The sequence below is a fragment of the Primulina eburnea genome, chromosome 1, assembly GCF_022965805.1.
Source record: "Primulina eburnea isolate SZY01 chromosome 1, ASM2296580v1, whole genome shotgun sequence".
Lineage (NCBI taxonomy): Eukaryota > Viridiplantae > Streptophyta > Magnoliopsida > Lamiales > Gesneriaceae > Primulina > Primulina eburnea.
The window spans coordinates 58,001,556-58,016,251 of record NC_133101.1 but is presented as its reverse complement, the minus strand read 5'-3'; the positions used below and the strand labels follow the sequence as shown (position 1 = coordinate 58,016,251).

Here is a 14,696-nt window from a genome sequence, read left to right as displayed (position 1 = left end):
GTCATTCGGTGTTAGCGAAGCGTCTAGTGATGGGTTGTCCTTTAGATTTTGAGGGTAACGAGTTGACTGCGAATCTTATGATCCTAGAGATGGAAGATTTTGATTGTATCTTGGGTATAGACTTATTGACTACCTACCGAGCTACTGTGGATTGTTACCAGAAGCTTGTTCAGTTTCGTACGACTGAAAGCTCTAGTTGGTTTTTCTATGGTGAGGGAGCGCGACCTCCGATGCCAGTGGTATCTGCTCTGAAAGCCTGTCGTGCTTTAGAGTCGGGCGGGGAAGGCTACCTCATCTATGCGATTGATTCATCCACAGGTAGTGTTGGTCTAGAGGATATTCCAGTGGTTTGTGAATTTCCTGATGTTTTCCCAGATGAGATTCCTGGTTTTCCTCCGGTTAGAGAGGTGGAATTTGGCATAGATTTAATGCCAGGGACTGCACCTATTTCTCGTGCCCCCTATCGTCTTGCTCCGTCAGAGATGAGAGAGCTGAAGCAGCAATTGCAGGATCTTCTTGATAAGGGTTATATTCGCCCGAGTGTTTCGCCTTGGGGAGCTCCAGTCTTGTTTGTCAAGAAGAAGGATGGATCGATGCGGTTGTGCATTGATTATCGCCAGCTGAATCGGGTAACGATCAAAAACAAGTACCCTTTACCCCGTATTGATGACTTGTTCGATCAGCTTCAGGGTACTTCTGTTTACTCCAAGATCGACTTGCGATCGGGTTATCATCAGATGAGAGTCAGAGATGATGATATTTCCAAGACTGCATTTCGTACTCGTTATGGGCATTACGAGTTTCTAGTTATGCCATTCGGATTGACGAATGCGCCAGCGGTGTTCATGGATCTGATGAACCGAGTCTTCCAAGATTTTCTGGATCAGTTTGTGGTGGTTTTCATTGACGATATCTTGATCTATTCCCACAGTGTGGAAGAGCATGCCCAACACTTGAGGATTGTGTTGCAGATTCTTCGCGAGAAGCAATTGTATGCTAAGCTGAGTAAGTGCGAGTTCTGGATTGATCGTGTGGTATTCCTTGGTCATGTGATTTCCAAGGAAGGAGTTTCTGTGGATCCCAGCAAGATTGAAGCAGTGCTGAATTGGTCACGTCCGACGTGGCTGAGATCCGTAGTTTTCTAGGTCTGGCAGGGTATTATCGTCGCTTCATCGTGAATTTCTCTCAGATAGCCAGACCATTGACGCAACTTACTCGGAGGGATGTTCCATTTGAGTGGTCATCCGAGTGCGAAGATAGTTTCAGAGAGCTTCGTCGACTTCTGACTTCCGCACCTGTTTTGGCGTTACCGTCAGGATCTGATGGTTTCAGTGTTTACACCGATGCCTCCACTCAAGGCTTAGGGTGTGTGTTGACGCAAAACGGTCATGTGATTGCTTATGCTTCCAGACAGCTGAAATCTCACGAGGAGAAGTATCCCACTCATGATCTGGAATTGGCAGCTATTGTGTTTGCGCTGAAGATTTGGCGTCATTATTTGTACGGTGTTCAGTTTGAAATCTTTACTGATCATAAGAGTCTGAAATATCTGTTCACTCAGGCTGAGTTGAACATGAGGCAACGTCGTTGGATGGATTTGCTGAAGGATTATGATTGCGAGATCAAGTACCATCCAGGTTCTGCGAATCTCACAGCTGATGCGCTTAGTCGCAAGGTGAGAGCCTCTGCACTTCAGACTTGTGCTTTGACTAGTGCCATCCAGGATAGTTGCTCGTTGGGGTTTAACTTCAAGCATCGGAAAGGTATGGAGAGCATTCGTGTTGCTACCATTTTATCTGAACCCAATTTGTTCACTCGGATTCGAGAAGCTCAGATGTCTGATCTCAAGACTCAGAGATTAGCTCGGTTAATTGGTGGTGATAGTAATTTCCATTATCAGTCCAATGGTCTTCTGTGCTTATCTAATCGGGTTGTAGTACCAGAGGATGACACTTTGAGGGACGAGATATTGTCTCAGGCGCATCGAAGCAAGTTAAGTGTTCATCCAGGAAGCAACAAGATGTATAGAGACTTGAGGCTGCGGTTTTGGTGGAAAGGGATGAAGCGCAGCGTGTATCAGTTTGTCTCCAAGTGTCTAGTTTGCCAGCAGGTTAAGGCAGAGCACCGTCGACCGGGAGGATTGTTGTTGAACTTACCTATTCCAGAATGGAAGTGGGAGCATATTACGATGGATTTCATTACTCACTTGCCATTATCTTCGAGGAACAGCGATGCTATCTGGGTAGTGGTGGATCGACTCACCAAGTCTGCTCATTTTCTGCCGTATAATCGTGATTTCACTTTCGATCGTATGGCTCGATTGTACATTCAGGAGATTGTACGTTTGCATGGAGTGCCTGTCAGTATTGTTAGTGACAGAGATCCTCGTTTTACCTCACGGTTTTGGGGTAGTTTCCAGTCAGCTTTGGGTACTACACTGAGTCTGAGTACTGCTTATCATCCGGAGACTGACGGTCAATCAGAGAGGACTATCCGTACGCTTGAGGATATGTTGCGAGCCTGTGTTATGGATTTCGGACCCGCTTGGCAGGATCATTTGCCTTTGATTGAGTTCGCGTACAACAACAGCTATCATCGTAGTATTGGTATGGCACCATTTGAGGCGTTGTACGGGCGACGTTGTCGTACTCCATTATTCTGGGATGAAGTCGGGGAACGACAGGTAGAGGGACCGGAGTTAGTCCAGCAGGCTATAGATAAGGTTGCAGTAATCAAGAATCGGATTAAGACTGCTCAGGATCGACAGGCTAGTTATGCGAACACAAAGCGTCGACCTCTTCATTTTCAGCCAGGTGAGAAGGTGTTTCTCCGAGTTTCGCCTTTTCGCAGGATTTTGAGATTTGGTCTCAAGGGTAAGCTGTCTCCGAGATTTATTGGTCCATTCGAGATACTAGAATGTGTGGGAGATTTAGCTTACAGACTTGCGTTGCCGCCGTACCTATCAAGTATTCATGATGTGTTCCACGTATCCTTGTTGAGACGTTATGTAACAGATGAGTCACACATCTTACATCCATCTGAAGTTCAACTTGATACGGATTTGTCTTACATGGAGCGACCAGTTCAGATTCTAGATCGCAAAGATAAGGTGTTGCGGAATAAGATCATTCCTCTTGTCTTAGTGCAGTGGCAGCGTCGAGGCACTGAAGAAGCCACTTGGGAGTTAGAGAGTCGTATGCGTTCGGAGCATCCAGAGCTCTTTTGAGTTGTGCTTTGTATAAGTTTGTGTTTTCAGTTGTAATCATAGTATCAGTTGTATTCAACAACAATTGAGATGTATTAATGATGTTGTTATTTCATTTTGTTCATTCTCTAAGCCTGATTTCGAGGACGAAATCTTTTAAGGGGGGGAGAATGTAGTAGCCCGAATTCCAAATTGGGTAATTAACGGAGTAATGGTGATTAAGAAGGTTTAAGGTGTAATTTTTGGCTATGGTCATGATCGGACGGACCGAAGAGGGTTCGGAAGCACCGAAGAGTTCGGACGATCCGAAGTGTTGTTCGGAGGATCCGAACATGGCCTATAAATAGTGCTCGGATTTCTCATTTGTGACTTGCCAATTTCTTGAGTTTTGCCTCATAGTTGAGAGGATTTGGAAGGTTTCTAGGGTTAGTTGTTGGTCGAGCGATAGCCAAGAGCTGCCAGGAGTAGTAGCGTAGCGGCGCCTGAGTTTCAAGGCAATCGACATCAAAGGGCTGTCGACGGACGAAGGTAAACCCTAAACCTTTGGTAGTACTAGGGAGTACTGGTTTTGCTAGTCGAGCATGGTAGTATTGATTGAGTATGCTTTTGATGCGTAGGCTTGGGCTAGACTTGATTAGCGGTGTTGCGTAAGGCTAGGCTTGCTGTGATAGAGGTACGAAAGTACTATCCGAGATATCCTGGTTGAGTATACATTCTTATATGTGTTGCATGAGTATTTGCTGCATTGTTATATGTCATATGATGCATGCTATTATGTCACGAGTTATGATGCATATTGCATATCATGTTGAGCCGTATCTCCTTCGAGATAGCCTTTACTGTTGAGCTGTATCTCTTTCGAGATAAGCTATATCTTGGGGCCGCTCAGCCCTGTCTTGTGGACGCATGGACACCGAGAGTACACAGTGGCCGACGGGTCGGGAGGGCTTCGGTGGTCCGGGACATTTTAGGTCCACGTCTGTCTTGTAGTGGATGCAGTGACCCAGAGGTTGGACCGCGCGGCACTATCCACTTGGCGCCTCTAGACTGAGCATTTTGAGATCCTTTGTGATTCCTGTTTCTTGACTACCCCGGTATCATGATCATAGCATGTGCATTTCATATAGGTCTGTATACTCATACTTTTGTACTGGGCGTTCTTATCGCTCACGTCCTCGGTTTTGTTTATTCTTGGACACCCCATTCCCACGGGGCAGGCCTCAGGTTGGATGGCTCAGGAGGAGCAGGAGGAGGACGTTGAGTAGCTGGTTGGTTTAGTTTTCAGTGTTTTCCATTTGATTCGATATGGTTGTACTGGATATTTCATTTTGAGTTAGTCTAGACTTCGATTTCGATTGGGTTGTATAACTATTGTTGTTGACCATATTTCCGCTGTTTTCTCTGATTATAATCGATTAGGTTAATTGCATGCTTAGTTTTTGATTAGTAGGTGATTCTGGAACGGGTCACTACAAGCATATTTACTTGAAAAGCATGGTTAATAGGCAAAATATGATTTTGTACGATTGAATAAGATATTAGAAAGACATCATAATCGAATGGAAATTGGAATGTAGGCAGAAGAGTATTCCATAATAAATTTCTTTATTCGCAGCATTAATTGTTTGGAAGGTAGAGAATGTTACATGGATACGGATACGACAACACCTCACATTTTGAAAATATAAGACACGATACGACTATGATACGACAATCATTAAAATAGATATAAATATTATATATATTTATATTTAAATTTAGTATTGAAAAGTAAAAATTATAGAGATTGATGTAATATTTCATTAATCATAATATCTTAAGTACAAAATGCAAAATCCATCTTAAGCAAGTAAAAAGAAATCAAACATCCATATTGATTGAATTAAGGGCCGCTTGAGCAGAAATGAAATGAAAGAGATGGAAAAATATATTTAGGGATTTAAAAGCCCGGTCCAATTTATTTTAAATTATTTTCCTTTTAATCCCTAGAAATTTTAAATTTTTAAAATTAACCCCTAAAACTTTTAAATATTTGCGATTTTGCCCAAGCATATCCGAAAAACGTATCCACGCCGTATCCATGACATGTCCTCGCCGTGTCCAAAACATATCCAGCTGGTCAATACTAAACAAAGTCAACGATACGGATTTTGAAGTATCCGACACACGTATCCCGCGTGTCGTATCCGTATCTGATACTTCAAAAAAAAATTAAGGTATCCATGCTACATAGAAGAGTGAAGAAGCCATGCTGTTGTCCTTCAAACTCCTCATATTCAATCCTTTTTCCCCATGCATAGTCCTGGGCTCTGTCTTTGAGTAGGTCGGATCCACCAACCATTACCAGAATCGGGTCCAGTTCCATTTATTTAATATTCGGGCTAACGGGTCCAAATGGGTTCACAAGTGGATGATCAGTGGTCTCTCCTGCTGGAATTGACAGCCTCCAAAACCGATATTGAAATAGCCATTGCCAAATGAAAAAGGATTATACTTATTTTTCTTGCTATGCGTGTTCTTCGTTATGTGTTAAATTTGAATTTTATAATGAAAAATCAAGTGATAAAGGATTATACTTATTTTTCTTGCTATGCGTGTTCTTCATTATGTGTTAAATTTGAATTTTATAATGAGAAATTTGAATTTTTCATGTCTATATTAAATAATAGTAATAAGTTTATAAATGTTGGATGAGAACGTAAATCATAATCTAAAAGATGATAAATATATGTGAGGTGTATTCAATCCAAGAGTTTTGATAACTTTTAATGATTTTTTCAAATAATAGACTTTTATTGGTTTGATAGATTTTTATTGAATTTTAGAATCTCACATATTTATAAACAGATTTATGTTGATTCATGTAGATTTTTTTGCAAGATTTTTATTGACTTTTACAGAATCTCACAGGTTTATAAACAGATTTATGTGGATTCATTTAGATTTTTTTACAAGATTTTTATAGATTTTTGTGAATTTTTTTTATAAGATTTTATAAATTTTGTACTTAATTATAATAGATTGTTTTTTTATTAATTTCTTTGAACCAATAATTAATTCACATATATAACATATTCAGTTTGAAATAATTTTTCAATATTTATATTAATAAATAAATTTACTTATTTTAAAATAAAATCATTTAATACTTACATGTGTATATATATGGATTTGTATGCATGTTTGTAAATTTTTAAAAATAAATCAATGATTAATCTGTAACCTTGTTTTTGAATTGATAATATACATGTGAAAATAATATTATTTATCATTGTGTGGATATAATTTTGTATAAAAATATCATAGCTTACATATTAATTGAAAATGCTAAAAAAAATTTAAAAAATCATGGTTGTTGCGAGGCTATTCAATTATTAAGAATTAAGCGACATTTTTTTGGATCATCTTTTATTATTATTGAATATTACATTAATATGTATAAATCATAAATTAAAAATCACAAAATCAATTCTAGAATTTAAAACATCCTATGATATTAAAATAAAAAATTATTAAATAAACAATCAGCCAAAAAATGAAAAATTTGAAAGGAAAAATGAAAATATATATACAGACACATTTCGAAAATTTGAGAAAGTGATAGAGATAGATGAGAGAAAAAAAGATAAGAAGAGAAATGATGTGAAACGACAGAGAGAAATAAATAACTTGTGTACGAGTTAGAAGTTTTAAAAATTCATCCAAATCTTTGGGTTGAACCTAATACAATTTTTGACAATTTATAGTTGTACTTTAGGCTTTAATGTTTGTATATTAATGAATTTCATTAAATTATTAAAAATCTATAGAAAATTTGAATACATCTAGACTTTTATAAAGTTTTAAAAAATCAATATTGAATATCATTCGACTTTTTAAAATTCTATAAAATCTATGTTGAATACCACTAAATTTCTATAGAATATGAAAAAATACGAAAAATTAAGATTTTTTAAAAACTACAAAAATAATAAATTTCCTAAAATGGAATACACCGCCTGAAATCTTGGGTCCTCAGCTTCTAACTTCGTCCTCACAGTTCTACCAAAGAATAGAGCCGAATACACACAACCCCTCACTCGGACCGGAGCCAACTCGGCCAGTCCCGCTCGAAGATTATGGGCTATGTTCCCGCCAGCCGAGTCACCCGAAATGAATACGCGGCTGAAGTCAGCCAAGTCGGTCAGCCATTTATCCGGCTCATCTGCCGTAGCCTGTTCTTGGAGCCATTTAACAGCCGCGTAGCCGTCCTCAATGGCTGCCGGGAGCCGATTCTCTAATGCCAGCCGATAGTCGGGGGAGATGACCACGGCTTGGAGTTCCGAGGCAAGCTTGAAACAGCAGTTTTGGCAGTTGGGCCACGTCCTGGAGCCAGGGGCGGAGGTATGGTGGGGCTGGGTTGGGCTCCAGCCCCACCTAATTTAAAAAAAAAATTATATATATATATATTTTATTTTAAAAATTTTATTGATAGCCCCACCTAATTTTTTAAAATATATATATGTATATGTTTTATTTTAAAAATTTTATTGATTAGTCCCAAAACTCAATTTATATTCTCTTTTTTTCACTTGTCCATCTTTATTATTTTCTCTCAAACTATCACAATTTTCATTATTTCAAATGGCCGCAACTTCATCATCGATCGCCATTTTTCAAAATTGATTGTAGATTCGGAAAATCCACGGCATAAGCTTTCTTTTAATACCGAAATTTCGAAGTTTCTTTGTCGTCTTGAAATCAGCCGTCGTCCATCGGTTGCCGTTTTCATCGAAAATCATGAGGAAATCTTAGTGTTAGACTTTCTACGGTTCGTTCTTGTTGTTCTTAGTTAGATTTCAAATTTTAAAGGTAATTTCAGATTTTAGTGTTTCGAAATTTGGGTATTTTGGTTTTCTTGAATTTCGATAATTGATATATATTAAATTGTTGATTGTAAGTACTATATTTGAGCCAATTGATTGTATTTACAATTTTTTGGAATTTATTTGAGCATTATTTCGAATTTTCAGATTTTATTTTGGGGATTGTCGATTTTTAATTTTTATTATTTATTACTTGGATGTTTAGATGCTATAGAAAATATCAATGTGAATTTATGGAATTTTGTAGGAATTGTTGAAACTTGTTAAAACAGCTCTTCGTAACAAAATGGAAGCAGAGTTTTTTGGAGATTCTATGGTAATCTACATCGAACGAGATTTGGTTGAAAAAATTGATAACGATTTAATAATTAATGAGTTTTATTCTAAGAAGAATCGAAGAGCACAACTTCAGTAGTGTTTTAGCTTCATGTTTTTTAAGATATTAATTATTAAATACTCTTGTTCTATGTTTTCATGAAGACAGTGTTTACATATTTTTTATTTTAAATTTTTTATTTAATTATTTATTTTATTAAATACCATATGAGACGGAGCCAGCCCCAGGTAATTTTGTATCCTGGCTCCGCCCCTGCCTGGAGCCGATGCAGAAGCCTCCGCCATGAGTGTAGTAGAAGATCGGGAGCTTGGCGTATAGTGGAGAAGCCGGATTTACTGAAGGCTGTGGGTGGAGTCGAAGGGAACATCTTTCCATAGTACCGACCCGTCATCGTGCACAGGTACTTCATAGCTCGGCTTGTTTGAGCGCCAAATCGAGCCGTATCGGTACAATCGGGGAACGCCGCGGCATTCGTCCACCTCATGCGGCGGAATGCCGCGGCGGAGGAGTGGCGGAGTAGGTGTCGTTGGCGCTTTCCTTGACAATTGTGTGAGCCATTGTTCTGTGTACCAGTGTATGTGTCATTACTTTAAATACAAAGTGAAGATATTGAAAATGAAATATTTATGGTTTTGGGCCGGCGGGCTTCTATCTTTTTGGGTTTATGGAAGAAACTTCGAGAAATTAAAATACACATCTATATAATTTTGATACAGTTATGTATTGAAATAATTTTTTTTAAAAAATATTTATCCATCCACGTATCATATATATTAAATAAATAAAAAAAAGAAGAAGAAAAAATGATAATTTAGATGGAGGTAAATGAGAACTAATAATCATGCTAATTTATATCAAATTATGTTGTTCATAATTAAATAATAAAGGACGCCTATGAAAGAAGTTGAACTATATACCATCTTGTTACGTTTATATGGAAGAAATGAAGAATTTTTTTTTAATTGTTCGTCTTTATTGATTCCTCATATTATCGTAGGTAGAAACTATTGGATAATGTGCAAATAATTTCTCAGTTACAATTTTTTTTCATATGTCCTTTTAACACATAAATTGTCGGTAGGTGCATTAAATTTACAAGTGACAGCAAAAGAAAAAAAAAAACGTGGGCTGCTCAAAGGTTTCGTGAAAAGATGGAGACGTGTTTTATACGCATCTTCACACGGTCAGGGGCTCTATAAATAGAGCTCCCCCTTCATTCTGAAATCATCCCTTCTTCGAGTTTTATCTCATCTTAGAAGCATTTGAGTGCTTAGTTCTATAATATTTGTGAGGTGTTTTGTTCTCCTGTATTAAGAGAGTGCGTGTTCTCTTTGGAAACACAGCAAGTGAGTTGTACACCACAAAATATTATAGTGGAATTCTTTTCATCTTGCTCGTAGTTTTTACCCTAATAACTTTTAGGAGTTTTCCACGTAAATCTCGGTGTCCAGTTTATTCTTTATTTTCGGGTTTTATTATCTCAAATTCCGCACGTGGGACCAAAAAGTGGTATCAGAGCCTGGTTTAAAATTTCTTAAAATTCTGAGTATGCTTTGTGGTTACAGCCTAGACTGATCTTCCACATCAGAAAGATTTTTTGAGATTTTTTATTTAAGGCGAGATTATTTTATCCGGTCTACTAAAATTGTTGTAGACATAATGGCGGGAAGGTACGAGATAGCAAAATTCAATGGAAGCAATTTTATGCTATGAAAAATAAAGATACAAGTAGTTTTAAGAAAGAAAAATTGCTTGACGGCTATTGGAGATAGACCGGTGGAGATTACGGATGATAGAAAGTGGAATGAGATGAATGATAATGCTGTTGCCAATTTACACTTGGCTATAGCTGACGAAGTTTTGTCAAGTATCTCTGAGATAAAAACAGCCAAAGTTATCTGAGATACTTTGACAAAGATGTACGAGGTCAAGTCGCTACACAACATGATTTTCCTAAAGAGAAGGCTTTATACTTTCGGATGACGGAATCCTCATCGATGACCGACCATATCAATACACTAAATACTCTATTTGCCCAACTCACTTCCATGGGGCATAAAATAGGGGAAAATGAACGTGCAGAGCTTCTACTTCAAAGTCTACCAGATTCATATGATCAACTTATCATCAACATTACCAACAATATTCTTATGGGCTTTCTAAGATTCGACGATGTCTTAACTGCGGTTCTCGGAGAAGAAAGCCGGCGCAAGAATAAGGAAGATAGGTTGGTAACTTCGAAGCAGGCAGAGGCGTTACCGATGGTAAGAGGAAGATTTATGGACCGTGACTCCAGTGGGAGCCAAAGACGAGGTAGATCAAAGTCAAGAAGTAAGAAGAAAAATATTTGCTGCTTTAAATGTGACGGTAAATGGCACTTCAATAAAGAATGTACGAGTATCGATAAAAATTCTCAAGGAAATGTGGCTAGTACTTCAAGCAGTGGTGAAATATTATTCAGCGAAGCAGCAACTGTTACAGAAGGCAGACACAAATTTTGTGACACATGGATAATGGATTCATGAGCGACGTGGCATATGACGTCTCGGAGAGAATGGTTTGATCATTATGAACCAATCTCAGTATGATCTGTATTCATGAGAAATGATCATGCCTTGGAAATCGCTGGGATCGGTACTATCAAAATTAAAATGTTTGATGGTACCATTCGCACCATACAGGAGGTACGACATGTGAAAGGACTGACGAAAAATCTTTTGTCCTTGGGGCAATTGGATGACATCGGGTGCAAAACTCGGATCGAGAACGAGATCATGAAAATTGTGAAAGGCACGCTTGTGGTTATGAAGGCGGAAAAGGTTGCTGCAAATCTGTATGTTCTTTTGGGAGAAACACACAAAGAGGCAGAACTAGCTGTTGCATCAAATGGTTCAGGAGAAGAATTAACAGTGTTATGGCATAGAAAGATCGGGCATATGTCAGAACGAGGGTTGAAAATTCTCTCAGAACGGAAGCTGCTGTCGGGACTTACAAAAGTGTCACTACCCTTTTGTGAGCATTGTGTTACCAGTAAACAACACAGATTAAAGTTTGACACTTCTACTGCCAGGAGCAAAAGCATATTGGAGCTGATTCATTCGGATGTTTGGCAAGCACCGGTTGTATCCCTAGGAGGAGGGAGATACTTTGTCTCGTTCGTTGATGATTTCTCTAGGAGATGTTGGGTGTATCCAATCAAGAAGAAATCAGATGTTTTTCAGGCCTTCAAAGATTTCAAAGCGCGGGTTGAACTTGATTCAGAAAAGAAAATCAAGTGTCTGAGGACTGACAATGGAGGAGAATATACCAGTGACGAGTTTGATGCATATTGTCAACATGAGGGCATCAAGAGACAGTTCACGACGGCTTACACACCTCAACAGAATGGAGTGGCGGAGCGGATGAACAAGACCTTGTTGGACAGAACAAGAGCTATGTTGCGGACTGCAGGTCTAGAAAAGTCATTTTGGGCAGAAGCAGTCAAAACCGCTTGTTATATTATCAATCGTTCTCTTTCAGTGGCGATTGATTTTAAAACTCCGATGGAGATGTGGACCGAGAAGCCGACAGATTATTCTCATTTGCATACATTTGGAAGTCATGTGTACGTTCTGTACAATGAACAAGAAAGATCGAAGTTGGATTCGAAATCCAGAAAATGTATCTTCTTGGGTTATGCTGATGGAGTAAAGGGGTTTCGCTTGTGGGATCCTACTGTTCACAAGCTTGTCATCAGCAGGGATGTTATCTTCGAGGAAGATAAAGTAAAGGGAGACAAAGGCACAGCGAATTTAGAAACTACTATTTTTCAGGTGGAAAATAAGATGGACGAATGTCAAGTTTCTTGTGAAGCAGTACCAGAGCACGAAAAACAAGAACATGTTGAGTCTGAAGTTTCCAATGTGAGGCAGTCAACTCGAGACAAAAGACCACCAGGTTGGTTTTCAGATTATGTCACTGAAAGCAACATTGCATATTGTCTATTATCAGAGGATGGTGAGCCATCGAGTTTCCACGAGGCTACTCAAAGCTCGGATGTATCCTTGTGGATGATAGCAATGCAAGAAGAGTTGGAGGCATTAGACAGGAATAAAACTTGGGATCTTGTTACACTACCACAAAGGAAGAAAGCCATTGGTAACAGATGGGTCTATAAGATCAAGCGTGATGGCAATAACCAAGTGGAGCGATATCGTGCTAGATTGGTAGTAAAAAGGTATGCTCAGAAAGAAGGCATTGACTTCAATGAGATATTTTCTCCTGTGGTTCGGCTTACAACAGTCAGAGTAGTATTGGCATTGTGTGCGGTGTTTGACCTACATCTAGAACATCTAGATGTGAAAATGGCATTTCTTCATGGAGATCTTGAAGAAGAAATATATATGCTCCAGCCAGAAGGTTTTGCGGAAAAAGGCAAAGAGAACTTGGTTTGCAGGTTGAACAAATCTCTGTACGGTCTCAAACAGGCGCCGAGGTGTTGGTACAAGAGATTTGATTCCTATATCATGAGCCTTGGATACAACAGACTGAGTGCAGACCCTTGTACGTATTTCAAGAGGTCTGGTGATGATTATATTATTTTGCTGTTGTATGTGGACGACATGTTTGTAGCAGGCCCCAACAAAGATCAGGTCCAAGGATTGAAGGCACAGTTGGCTAGGGAATTTGATATGAAGGACTTGGGACCAACAAACAAGATTCTAGGGATGCAAGTTCTCCGAGATAGAAGTAACAGAAAGATTTGGCTTTCCCAGAAAAATTATTTGAAGAAAATCTTGCAACGCTTCAACATGCAAGATAGTAAGCCAATTTCGACCCCTCTTCCTGTTAACTTCAAGTTATCCTCCGAGATGTGTCCTAGCAGTGAAGCAGAGAGGATGGAGATGTCTCGAGTACCATATGCATCAGCAGTGGGAAGTTTGATGTTCGCTATGATATGTACAAAACCGGACATTGCTCAAGCAGCGGGAGCAGTTAGTCGGTATATGGCGAATCCTGGACGAGAGCATTGGAGCACTGTTAAGAGGATCCTTAGATACATTAAAGGTACCTCGAATGCTGCATTATGTTATGAAGGATCGGATTTTACACTCAGAGGCTATGTCGATTCAGATTATGCAGGTGATCCTGATAAGAGGAAATCTACTACTGGTTATGTGTTTACGCTTGCAGGGGGAGCAGTAAGCTGGGTTTCAAAACTGCAGACAGTTGTGGCGTTATCTACAACGGAGGCAGAATATATGGCAGCTACTCAAGCTTGCAAGGAGGCAATATGGATTAAAAGGTTATTGGAGGAGATCGGGTACAAACAAGAGAATGTTCCTTTGTTTTGTGACAGTCAGAGTGCCTCGTATATCGCAAGGAATCCAGTTTTTCATTCCAGGACGAAACACATTGGAGTACAATTTCATTTTGTACGAGAAGTAGTAGAAGAAGGATGTGTGGATATGCAGAAGATCCATACGAAGGATAACATAGCTGATTTTCTGACCAAGCCAATGAACACTGATAAGTTTGAGTGGTGTAGATCCTCAAGTGGCCTAGCAGAAACGTAAGCAGCAGGTAATGGCAAGATTGAAAGGATGTGTGGAGATGTGTTTGATTCTCAATCAAATCTCCAAGTGGGAGAAATGTCGGTAGGTGCATTAAATGCACAAGTGGCAGCAAAAGAAAAAAAAACGTGGGCTGCTCAAAGGTTTCGTGGAAAGATGGAAGACGCGTTTTATACGCATCTTCACACGGTCAGGGGCTCTATAAATAGAGCTTCCCCCTTCATTCTGAAATCATCCCTTCTTCGAGTTTTCTCTCATCTTATAAGCATTTGAGTGCTTAGTTCTATAATATTTGTGAGGTGTTTTGTTCTCCTGTATTAAGAGAGTGCGTGTTCTCTTTGGAAACACAGTAAGTGAGTTGTACACCACAAAATATTATAGTGAAATTCTTTTCATCTTGCCCGTGGTTTTTACCCTAATAATTTTTAGGGGTTTTCCACGTAAATCTCGGTGTCCAGTTTATTTTTTATTTTCGAGTTTTATTATCTCAAATTCAGCACGTGAGACCAACATAAATAGATTGATCAAAATATCTATGAGATAGATTATAGCTTATTACACATAAAAGTGTGGATAGAAAGCTATTTAACTTTGTCAATTCATAAACATTGAATAGAAAAAAAAAAGTGAATTGAAGACAATATTTTTCAAGTGTGAATTTGAAAAACTAGGAACTGGTCCAAATTTAGTCATCAATGGATGACGACTTCAAAGTGAGTTAATTCACACTCTTCAAC

The 14,696-nt window shown here is 38.8% G+C and overlaps 1 pseudogene; it reads right to left on the bottom strand.

Annotated features, from left to right (window-relative positions):
- Positions 1-7,164: 7,164 nt before the first annotated feature.
- Positions 7,165-8,982, bottom strand: LOC140808901 (strigolactones hydrolase CXE15-like; annotated as a pseudogene).
- Positions 8,983-14,696: the final 5,714 nt, after the last annotated feature.